We start from the raw sequence: 12,825 nt of genomic DNA, 5'->3' as shown, positions 1-12,825 counted from the left end.
ATAGAGCTTACCGAAGTTTGCAAATGAAAATGACCTCAACCTACTTTAGAGGTCAACAACATTTTAAAGGATTTGTTCTTTAGAAGTAAAAGGAAAGGATTCATAAGATTTGGCTGGTAGCTTTTTGGAATAGACCTAACCAATTTGAGAAGGAAAATGACATTGCCCTACTTACAAGGTCACAGGGGAAAATATGTCAAGCAACTTCTGAAGAAGAATAAATAAGCATAGAATCTTATAATGATATTTGGCTGGTAGTTTCAACAGATGGAGCCGACAAAGTTTGCGAGGGAAATATTTGTAGTGCAATATAATATTTAATGAGAATATTTTGCTACGACTGCTTAAATATTCAGGTGAGCGATACAGGCCCTCTGGGCCTCTTGTTTTAAAGAAAATGGGCGAGTCGGCGATAAAACTTCACTTGGAAAGTGCCAATCACAGGCATTAGAACAACTGAATATAAACATCGGCTTCGGTGTTTGCTGATTACGTACTGAAGTGTACTTCTCAAAGTTACTTAAAAGCAACCATCTTCCAAGTACAGTTTTTCTATAGGAGAGCCCCCATTACCCCCTTCATAGAAAAGGGTTACTTCCAAAACTCTTCTCGTTTTCTCATCTTGGTCACAAAGACAGGCCTTTGGCTCATCTTGAAATCGTCAGATTGTGCCTTGAAAAGGCCTTTGATTTGGTTTGACAATATCTGTTGGTGGGAAATGTTAAGTGGAGGCGATATGTTGGTGAATTTGCTTTCATATGATAGCGCAGATCTGATGTGGACCTTGGAGTGCTGATACTGCAAGGTCACATTATGCTTAGAACAGTTGAACCAGTTCCTTCGATAACTGTAATGCTGAGGTTTAGCAGGGAATAACAATTACCATTTCTAAGGACTATGCACATTCTACATTCTCTGAAATTGTTGGAAAACCCCTTTCTGATAATATTATGAAGTATCGGGGTTTGCTGCAAGACAGAACTGCAATGTGGAAGATTGTTATAGAAAGAAAAGAAAGAAAAAAATGTATATACGTTGTTTTAGCACTATAATATGCACAAAATTTTCAGAAAGTCACATACATTTCCATTTCATTGATACTTAAAGAAGTGAACTACTGATGATGTTCAAATGAAGTGTATTGCCACTGCTTATATTGTACTCTTTGTTTATAGTATTTAAGAACGTCTAACATGTAAAATAATCCCTTCGACAGTACTAGAATGTACTTTTCTCCCACACGGCGCTACAAATGCCAAAGATGCATTTTGTAGTTTAGCTGTGAATAATATTAATGAATCAAAATTCTTTAAACGTGGTGTTATTTTCTAATATTCGTAAAAAAAACCACCATTACCATTAATATTAAGAAGAATGGTATTTGACGCCTACAAAACGTTGCATACATCAAAGATTCGACTCCTACTTCTTTGGTGTAAACACTTGTAACTCTTACATAATACCAAGAAGTGTGGAATAGATGTTCAAATGAAGGTACAGTATGATACGTTTTTCTCTTTGTTTTTATACCCCCGCAGCAAAGTTAGGGGGGAGTGGTCTACTGGAATCAGCTTGTCCGTCCGTCCGTCTGTAGAAAAAACTCCTTCTAAAGTTATGAATCAATTTCAACGAAAGTTTCCAAATATGATAACTACCACCTGGAGTTGTGCATCCAGGTAATATTTTTTCATTCTGGCCCTTTTTCACAAAGTTATGGTCCTTTGTTGAAAAATTCATGTCCGCACAACTTCTCCAAAACTACAGGGCAAATTTCAAAGAAAGTTTTCAGATATGATAACTACCACCTGATGTTGTGCATCCAGGTATTGTTTTTAGGTCACCTGAGCTTTGCTCAAGTGACCTATTCCGATCACTTCCGTCATCGTCCGTAAACTTTTTACATTTTGAACTTCTTCTCAAGAACCAGCGGATGGATTTATTTCAAACTTTGTCAGAATCATCCTTGGTAGATGAGGCTACACAATTGTAAATTTGGGATTCCTACCCCAACCCCTGGGGTCAGGGCGGGGCCCCAAAGGAAAAAATAACCAATATTTCAAAAATCTTCTTCTCCAGATTCAGAGGTACTACAGTCATTTTCCCTGCATGGATGAAAAGATCATCAGGGGCTTTATTTAACTTGTAAATTTCAGGACCCAAGGGCCATCCCTACTCCCTGTGGGAGGGGGTAAAGTTAACTATAGTTTATATAGGGAAATAACACTTTTGGGTATATTCTATCCATTTTCAGCAGAAAGTTATTCAAACTTGGTCAGAATCAATTTTGGTGGATGAGGGTATTACATTGTAAAATTGGAATTCCTGCCCCATCCCCAGGGGCCAGGGCGGGCCCCAAAGGGAACATTTACCAATATTTTAACATTCTTATCCTTTGATGACATAACAAGTATTGTATTTCACTTAGTTTACATGCTGATTTCCACATCATATCTAAACAATAAAATAAAGCTACCAGTACCTACGATATAACTCAGGTGACTGCTAAGGCCCTTGGGCCTCTTGTTTTCATTCTGACCCTTTTGACGGAGTTATGCCCTTTGTTGGAAAATACTTCTCTAGACAACTCCTCCAAGAATATGCTGCTAGTTTCAACGTTAGTTTTCAGATATGAAAACTACCCGCTGATGTTGTGCATCCACACAATTTTTTTCTAACTCCTATTTATGGAGTTATGGCCCTTTGTTGAAAAATTCTTTTCCTGATAGCTTCTCCTTATCTACTGGGCCAATTTCAAAGAAAGTTTACAGATATGGTAACTGCCCCCTGGCGTGGTGCATCCAAGTAGTACTATTTCATTCTGACCCTTTTAAAAGGAGTTATGGCCTTTTGTTGAAAAAAACTTTGTCTGCCTCCTAAGCTACTGGGCCGATTTTAATGAAACTTTACAGATATGGTAATTACCCCTGATGTCGTGCATCAGGTTAGTATTTTTTTCATTTCGACCCTTTTTAAATAGTTATGGCCCTTTGTTAAAAATCTTTGTCCTGACATCTCTTACCCAACAACTAGGACGATTTCAGCAAAACAAGTTTATCTGGGCTAACAAGATTTGGTTTGCAAGTATGTTTTGGCACTGGGAGGGAGTACAGAAGTACCTATATACTTAAATAAGAGTACACTTCAGTCACTCAATGAAGAAATCATTACTGGTGGGAGACTATGGATTGCTGTTCAATTGCTTCGCCTTAGTAAGCCTTAATCTTACAGTTCTGATTTATATAGCAGTTCTGGTTTATATTCGTTAGCCTTTGACTTACAGTTCTGGTTTATATAGGAGCGGGGGTATTCGTTAGCCTTTGACTTACAGTTCTGGTTTATATAGGGGCGGGGGGTATTCGTTCGCCTTTGACTTCCAGTTCTGGTTTATATAGGAGCGGGGGGTTTTCGTTCGCCTTTGACTTACAGTTCTGGTTTATATAGGAGCGGGGTGGGGTTTTATTCGTTCCCCTTTGACTTACAGTTCTGGTTTATATAGGAGCGGGGGGTGTTCGTTCGCCTTTGACTTACAGTTCTGGTCTGTATAGGAGCGGGGGTTATTAGTTAGCCTTTGGCTTACAGTTCTAGTTAGTATTAACTTATTATAATGGTCTACAATATGCAAATAAGTCAGTTAATACTAATACTAGCGATAGGATATGCTGGTTTTATGTACAGCGGTTCTTTAACAATGTTGTTTAGTGTGTTGGGGGCGCCAGTAGGGGACATGTATTGATTCATCAATACCAACACAATGCGTGTTAACAGTATTTACAAATGTTTGAAATGTCAAAAGTGTAGTGTTCTAAACATTTCCTTGTATAGACATGTACACTAGGTCGATGTTTTAGATTATATAATTAGTGTCTTGTGGTTTGTCACTACCTCTGTCCCCACTAGGGAGAAGCCATGTTACTTGAATTGAATTTGATCCCATTTACATTTGGGAGTCCTAATTTAAGCAATGACGATAACCGTTCCGAATGTTATCCTACACTTTCTGGGAATTCCGTGTAAATTATTTTTCTCCATATTTTGCCTTAGTTTTATAGATTTTGAATTATAATTTTGTTAACATTTAAGTATTCTATTGTTGTTTTGTTGTGCTATAACATGCACTACTCCACAATATTAGCTACAAACATTTTCCGCGAGTAAAACTTCCCTTTCTTATGGTACAAAGAAGTATGTGGGGTCTCACCCTAGATGAGGCTGTAAACGCAATTTGCTTTGTTGCAATTTTTTTTTCTTTTTTTTTCTTAAGTAGTGTAACTATGGTGTTATAGAACAGGGATACTTTCACGTTAATTTCTGTTGAAAGTCAACAAATGTGCCTTCATATGATAGCAGAAAAAGAGGTAACCTAATCAAACGAGTCTATAGTCGCTGCTACACTCTCGTGCAAGTTGAAAGCCTGTATGTAATACTTGCGAGTACTTCGGAATTACATATGCAGTGTGTAAAGAATTTTCTGGAAGCAACAAACAAAATATTTTCCAACAAAACGGATATGGGACGGTGAAATGAAAAGGGGTACTCTTTTTCTTTATTCTTTAAAGGGTAGTAAGGAACTGAAGAAAACGACACCATTCTACCTCTTGTATTCCTTTATTTTTTGAAAGCTTTATACAAACAACACAAGAGAACATGACAACATTCCTAAAGTAACTCAAACCCTCAAAAACAAAAATAACAAGACCTAACGGGCCTGTCACACCTAGCCCATTTGGATCACCGGAGATATACTGGAGCACAAATTTTTCAAGTATATGTTGCAGGTTTTTATCTGATATTATCACAAACATCACTAACAATATATATGGTGTTTACAGGGATACAGTAAAGCATGTTAGCTTAAGTATACTCATTCATGCAGTAAAAGGTCCAAAGGGCTTGTATCACTCATCTGGACATTCATTGCAAAATAATCCCTTTAAAATAAGTATTATAAATATACGTTCATTTTAGGTCTGTCCTTCTGGTCCTAAAGATGCTTCATAGCAAATCTTGTTCAGATCAGTTTACATACATTGTATGTGTATGGTTATTGGGACTGACATTTCATCGATTTCATGTTAATTTTGTGTCCTAGGGGAGGGGCTAGATCCTGGTAACAAGTTTGTGTTCTTTCCTTTACGCCCAGCAGTATATGAATATTAATATGATAGGGATCTTTTTACCTTTCCAAGTTATAATGGGGTTTTCAACAGTTCCCACAACTTCCCAAGTTATCATGGGGTTGTCAACAGTTCCCACAACTTCCCAAGTTATAATGGGGTTTTCAACAGTTCCCACAACTTCCCAAGTTATAATGGGGGTTGTCAACAGTTCCCACAACTTCCCAAGTTATAATGGGGGTTTCAACAGTTCCCACAACTTCCCAAGTTATAATGGGGTTTTCAACAGTTCCCACAACTTCCCAAGTTATAATTGGGTTTTCAACAGTTCCCACAACTTCCCAAGTTATAATGGGGTTGTCAACAGTTCCCACAACTTCCCAAGTTATAATGGGGTTTTCAACAGTTCCCACAACTTCCCAAGTTATAATGGGGTTTTCAACAGTTCCTTCAACTTCCCAAGTTATAATTGGGTTTTCAACAGTTCCCACAACTTCTCAAGTTTTGACCCAAGGCCTTGCATTGGCACCTTCTTGCTGAATGTCATGACCCACAATGGTGTGAACCTTACAAGGAGTTTTCTTCAAGTTTTTTACCCACTAAATAACTTATGTTAACATATGATCTCTGAGCTAGCTCTTAAATATTACCACTGTACATTAGAAATAGATTTTCACAGCTGGTCTACATGTCTACTCAGCATTGCTCTGGACCTTGTTGACTTTTTTTAACATATTTGACTCCTGGGACCTTAAAAGTTAGTCAAGGTCATTTATATGACAAAATTTAAAGCACATCATACCAGATTCCTACTGGCTAAATATAATGACCCTGTGGCTTATTGAACTTCAGAAGTTTACTCTTTAAATCGTTTTACCCATTATATAAACCCATGTTAATCTTTGAACCTGGCCAGTTCACAAAGTTGACCTTTGACCTTGACACAAGGTATGTGTATTAGAAGAAGTTCCACACTGCTGGTCTACATGACCTATCCTAGTATCATAGCTATAGATCGCGACCTTCAATAGTTCTTTAGACAATTTTGCTTGATTTTGTTAATATTTCACCAGTGACCTTGAATGTTGGTCCAGGTCAGTTATAGAAGAAACTTTATAGTTCGTCATCCTATTTACCTACTGGCTAAATATTATGGACAACAGATTTTTCGGTATTGAAGAAGATGTTCAAAGAAATGAAATCCAAGAGGGATCTTGCTACCCGACGTTGTAGGATCTTCATTGGTTCTAGCCAAGTTGGGCTGTTCTTTTCTCTTAGCTGATATGGAGTCATGTGGAGAGATAATGCAAATTTGTAAATTTTGGTCAAAGTTCTATACTAAGGTTGTTATTTGGCCTACTTACTAGTATATAAAGTAATAAAGTGTAAAAATAGACAGAAAGAAAATTCTGATTTCTGGTAGTCGCATATTTCTTCTGATCAAGCAGAACAGCTTAAGCTCAAATTGAATATGTGCCGAAATAGGGAACAGGAAGTATTACGGCTGAAACTTTAGAAAGAACAGTGATTTTACTTTCTGAACAGTTAGTAATGGCAAACTTCAACAGTCGAATTAAAGATGTCAGATGTGTTTGCCTCCTGGTGAATTTTTTCCAATAAAGCTGAAAATGAACATAAGTAAGATCCAAGTGAAGGGGTGTCTATAAATAGAACAAACATCCCCCAGTACTTCCATGTAATAACAAACTTTAACTGTAAAAACCAAGATGGCTGTTCGGTGGCCATCTTGTTATTCAAATCAATATGCACAATTAGGGACAAAGGGGAATATTCATATGAAATTTAAGCAAGATCTATCCCCTACTTTTTGAAAAACAATGATATCAAGAATTAGCTGTTTAAGGATGGACGAGGGACAATTGCACCATACCTTTAGTTTGCAGGCACTTTCTGCCAGGTAAGCCATACAAATATATTCAAAGTGGACATAGTGTAATCTGCTGATGAAATCAAATTTCTGAATTTATATACGTGTTTATATATTTATATATACATATAAATTTTCTAGAAACTACAGGATTTAGTAAACTAAAACAATAGAAATGTATTATTTTCACAAACACAAATTAATGCTAATAAAATTATCACAATATGTATACATTATCAAAATTTCATTTCATGACTTTCTATTAACATTTAGATATGGGTTTAATGATCGACCTATCTTTACATTTGTTTGTAAATATTATGCAAAGAATGCTTACCAAGATACAATCTAAAAGGGTGGTCAAAACAGGGGTCAAAACGAGAGTTTAACAAGTCATATCAAGATACCTGCTGTAAAATCCAAACTTTTTCTTTCCAACTGATGATTAAATCAACCAATTGATTGATATTTTATCAAATAAACAAAGTTAAGAGAAAGATGGAAATACACGTTCATGAATTGATCAAAGGTTTTTTTCATTACGATTCTAAACATATTTAAAAAAACATGTTGTAAGCTTGTATTAATAGTTCTTAAAAACTAATTAAACTTTAACGTTAGCTATAAGACACTTTGTGCCAGGTGAGCTAACCGTATAGAAAACTTTAGCCTTAGCTCTAAGACACTTTGTGCCAAGTGAGCTACCTGTACAGAAAACTCTAGCTTTAGCACTAAGACACTTTGTGCCAGGTGAGCTACCCGTACAGAAAACTCGAGCCTTAGCTCTAAGACACTTTGTGCCAGGTGAGCTACCCGTACAGAAAACTTTAACCTTAGCTCTAAGACACTTTGTGCCAGGTGACCTGTCCGTACAGAAAACTTTAACCTTAGCTCTAAGACACTTTGTGCCAGGTGAGCTACCGTACAGAAAACTTTAACATTAGTTCATCATCGAAGCAGCTGATACGTCAGAAACAAGTTAGAAATGTATGCAAGTGAAGTTTTGCCCATGAGCTTCAAGTTAGTTTATGTTAGCAAAGAAATGGCTCACCTCCAATGCACATGTCCAATGATTTCTTCATGCGAGAAATGTTTTTCTAATTCAAGCACATGTTAGAAAATCCCAGCTCATGTGAGCAACCTACATTATAACTTATGTGCTTATTATAACCAGTAATTCCCTCTCAAACTTTAAACACCATGTTTAGACTAATCAGGCAAAATGGCCAACACCAGGATGCACATGGATGGCTCCAGGATTAAATGGGATTAAGGAATAACTGTGACGCTAGATGATGCCATTACTGTATACATAGGAAATTAATAAAGTAATAAAGTTTGTTTTAGCATGTTATTAAAAACAAATTTCTACCTAATAGCACAATTACAAGTTACAATATGCTCTGTAAAAGATCAAGCTACTGGTCTATAGCATATAAATATTGCACAGGCACAGTGCTATCTTCGGTTTGGCAAACCGGGTGTAACATTAAGGGAAAAACATAGAATGTATCCTATGAGTACCATCATTAGCAATTATGATGACTCAAATAATTGCTCATTGAGGATTTAGGGGAGACAAATTTGCAAATACAACAATGCATGATAGTCTTATAAAATATCTCCTTGGCGGCAGTTGTTACCAAGCAACATATCAATAGTTGTTGTTGCCTAGCAACATAGCATTGCTGCCACCATAACGTAAGAGATGTCCACTTTCTAGAAGACAATTAAGACATATTACCATGGCATATGTTTAAAGATCTCAATACCCTAACTCCTCCTTTGTTGTTTTTAATGTTAGTATTACTCTGCTGTGCAACACATTCCCAATTCAATAATTTGACAGTTATATATATAATTATCAACAATAAACATGGTCTATCTTAGTATCAAATCAAGAATCAGTGCCTTCAAGGTGTCTTTGTACTTATCATTATGAAGCATGTTAGATTTATATGTAACAGAAGAGAGCAATGTTGGGTCCAACCAGGGTTTAAACCAGGACCTTCCGAACTCTAGTCAGAGGCTGACTACCAATTGAGCTGCCTGGTTGCTGATGATCGACCCCGTCTAGTTCCACTACTGCATTATCTAATAAGAATTTCTCACCAAAGGCAATGCACTATTAACCACCCAGATTTGGGTATCCCCTTGCTGAGCATTCACCCACTACTTGTAACAAGTGTTGGTCACTCACACTTAGTGACTGTAACAAGGGAGAGAAATCATAGCCATCACACCTAGTGACTGTAACAAAGGAGAGAAATCATAGCCATCACACCAAGTGACTGTAACAAGGGAGAGGAATCATAGCCATCACACCTAGTGACTGTAACAAGGGAGAGAAATCATAGCCATCACACCTAGTGACTGTAACAAGGGAGAGAAATCATAGCCATCACACCTAGTGACTGTAACAAGGGAGAGAAATCATAGCCATCACACCTAGTGACTGTAACAATTAAGGGAGAGAAATCATAGCCATCACACCTAGTGACTGTAACAAGGGAGAGAAATCATAGTCATCACACCTAGTGACTGTACCAAGGGAGAGAAATCATAGCCTTAACACCTAGTGACTGTAACAAAGGAGAGAAATCATAGCCATAACACCTAGTGACTGTAACAAGGGAGAGAAAGCATAGCCATCACACCTAGTCACTGTAACAAGGGAGAGAACCCATAGCCATCACACCTAGTCACTGTAACAAGGGAGAGAAACCACATAGCCATCACACCTAGTCACTGTAACAAGGGAGAGAACCCATATAGTCATCACACCTAGTGACCGTAACAAGGGAGAGAAATCATAGGCATCACACCTAGTGACTGTAACAAGGGAGAGAAATCATAGCCATCAACCCTCCCTCACTAGGAGGGAGACTCCTCCAGTTTCACCAAAATTTACCAATCCCTCTCAAAATTCCCTCATTCTAGTCCAAACTCACACAAACTCAAAATGTTTCATCCTGTCAATAAATGATCTCTTAGTTACTGCAGGGTGTGTGTATAATGATCGTAACACTGGCGAGTCGGAATCAAATGTATGTTTTTTGGAGTTATTTTGATACATAAAAAGGGACAGATAAATTGAACAAAGCAGTTTCAGTCCTGTTTCATGCACTTTCTTTCTCATTGGAAATGTGGAATGAAGGAGATCTCCCTTATTGGAAGTTTCAGAGGTTGACACCTAAGAGAAATGCATGGTCAGACCAGGATTTGAAGCTGTCTGAAGGACCTTCTGAACCCTATACAGACACTCTATCAACTGGCCACCTGGTTGCCAATGAACAACTCGGGCCAGTTCTGCGTCACATATACATGTATCTTTCGAACAACCCATCAACAACAAAATCGCTCACTGCTAATTTATATAACGGACGTACTTGTATTGCAGTTCACCTTTTTCTTTTTAATTATTCAAAGCTTAGCGATTATTAATTCCATCGGTCTTAATACTTTAGGGTCACAAATTATTAACCTCTAACGCCATGTCTCCATCTGTTGGGAGGGACCTCGATACCTGATCTTCTGTTGAGGGATTGACCTCATTATCCCCTTAGGCTATTTATAATTTAGTACATGTACATTGTGTATCTTCAATTAACATATAACAGGGGCTAATCCAAACCCTCTTTACAGTCCCTCACTACTTAAAGCCCTTTACCAGGACACAAGGTAAAAACTTCAATATTAATTTGTATTGTTACTCATGCTAACTTAATTAATTCACAGACCCCATACTATTATTATCTCTATTTACAGAACTATACTTATCGCCCAATAAGGATCACACCATTTTAGAATCCTTATAACAGAAATGGGTTGAAGGTTCATTTATCAACAATCATCTACACAATTTCTTTGATTGGTAGTAATTCTATCACATCAGGAAAAATCATATCAATACAACAAGATCATGTGGGAAACATAGAATTCATATGTATAAAGGAACAGCAAACTTTAAATTCTGAATTACCTTGATGATCAATGATCACACAGCCTGGTAATTATAAAATAAGTCAGACAAAAATTCATTTCGCTACATCTGACAAGCTAGAATAGATACATAACTCAGGATTCAATAATGTCGGCAACATTTCATTTCAAAGAATTTTAAGCAGACCATTAGAACAAGAGAAGTAACAACATATAATAATTACAATATAAATTTAATACTGTATACAGAATTTTTGTTTGCTCGTTAAAATGTTCGCCCAATATCAAATCACCCTTCACATTAAATTACTAAGTATACTATATTGTTTACAAATGTTAGCTGTGATGATAAATTCATTCTCGTTACCGAGGGCGAAAAAGGTGAAAATTAAACTGCAGCGAAATTTCCCTGTATACAGTATACAACAAAAGTCCATTAAATAATAATAATAATAACATTTAACTGTAACTGTGTTTAATAAAACTCTTAAACGAATCTTAAACAGTGGATCACTGTTCATGTTGAGGCTTATCATCAAGAAAAATGATTGCAGAGGAACCATTGACCTTTTAAGAATAATTCTTCCATTATCCATAGAACAAAACTACTTTTCAAAAATTATGTTTCCTTTTTATTTATCCAGGAAAACAATACCTGTTCTAAAGGTCTCTTCCATTATCTCTAGGATTCAAACTACTTCTTTAATGTGATAAATCATAATACACATTCCATAATGTTTATTAGGGACACAGCTAACCAAGCATGTCAGTATTAGGCGAGGCACTGTTTATTAGGGACACAGCTAACCCAGCATGTCAGAATTAGGAGGGACAATGTTTATTAGGGACACAGCTGGCCTAGCATGTCAGAATTAGGCGGGGTATTGTTTATTAGGGACACAGCTGGCCTAGCGTGTCAGAATTAGGAGGGGTATTGTTTATTAGGGACACAGCTGGCCTAGTGTGTCAGAAATAGGCGGGGCACTGTTTATTAGGGACACAGCTAACCCAGCATGTCAGAATTAGGAGGGACATTGTTTATTAGGGACACAGCTGGCCTAGTGTGTCAGAAATAGGCGGGGCACTGTTTATTAGCTATAGGGACACAGCTAACCCAGCATGTCAGAATTAGGAGGGACATTGTTTATTAGGGCCACAGCTAACCCAGCATGTCAGAATTAGGAGGGGCATTGTTTATTAGGGACACAGCTGGCCTAGCGTGTCAGAATTAGGAGGGGTATTGTTTATTAGGAACACAGCTGGCCTAGTGTGTCAGAAATAGGCGGGGCACTGTTTATTAGGGACACAGCCAACCCAGCATGTCAGAATTAGGAGGGACATTGTTTATTGGGGACACAGCTAACCCAGCATGTCAGAATTAGGTGGGGCATTGTTTGTTAGGGACACAGCTGGCCTAGCATGTCAGAATTAGGAGGGACATTTTTTATTAGGGACACAGTTGGCCTAGTGTGTCAGAATTAGGCGGGGCACTGTTTATTAGGGACACAGCTAACCCAGGATGTCAGAATTAGGAGGGACATTGTTTATTAGGGACACAGCTGACCTAGCATGTCAGAATTAGGAGGGGCATTGTTTGTTAGGGACACAGCTGACCTAGCATGTCAGAATTAGGAGGGGCATTGTTTATTAGGGACACAGCTGGCCTAGCATGTCAGAATTAGGAGGGACATTGTTTATTAGGGACACAGTTGGCCTAGTGTGTCAGAATTAGGCGGGGCACTGTTTATTAGGGACACAGCTAACCCAGCATGTCAGAATTAGGAGGGGTATTGTTTATTTGGGACACAGCTGGCCGAGCATGTCAGAATTAGGATGGGCATTGTTTGTTAGGTACACAGCTGGCCTAGCATGTAAGAATTA

At 37.6% G+C, this 12,825-nt stretch overlaps 1 long non-coding RNA gene across 1 annotated transcript; it reads right to left on the bottom strand.

The window, feature by feature from the left end:
- Window positions 1-4,586: 4,586 nt before the first annotated feature.
- On the bottom strand, window positions 4,587-12,226 carry LOC110449059. The gene is made up of 2 exons (XR_002462813.1): window positions 9,828-12,226; window positions 4,587-9,536 (listed from the first exon to the last, which is right to left on the bottom strand). It is a non-coding gene; the product is annotated as an uncharacterized LOC110449059 (long non-coding RNA).
- Between the last annotated feature and the right edge of the window lie 599 nt (window positions 12,227-12,825).

This window comes from Mizuhopecten yessoensis, unplaced genomic scaffold, assembly GCF_002113885.1.
Source record: "Mizuhopecten yessoensis strain PY_sf001 unplaced genomic scaffold, ASM211388v2 scaffold4449, whole genome shotgun sequence".
NCBI lineage: Eukaryota > Metazoa > Mollusca > Bivalvia > Pectinida > Pectinidae > Mizuhopecten > Mizuhopecten yessoensis.
The sequence above is the reverse complement of the archived record's forward strand: the minus strand, read 5'-3'. Positions and strand labels throughout refer to the sequence as shown.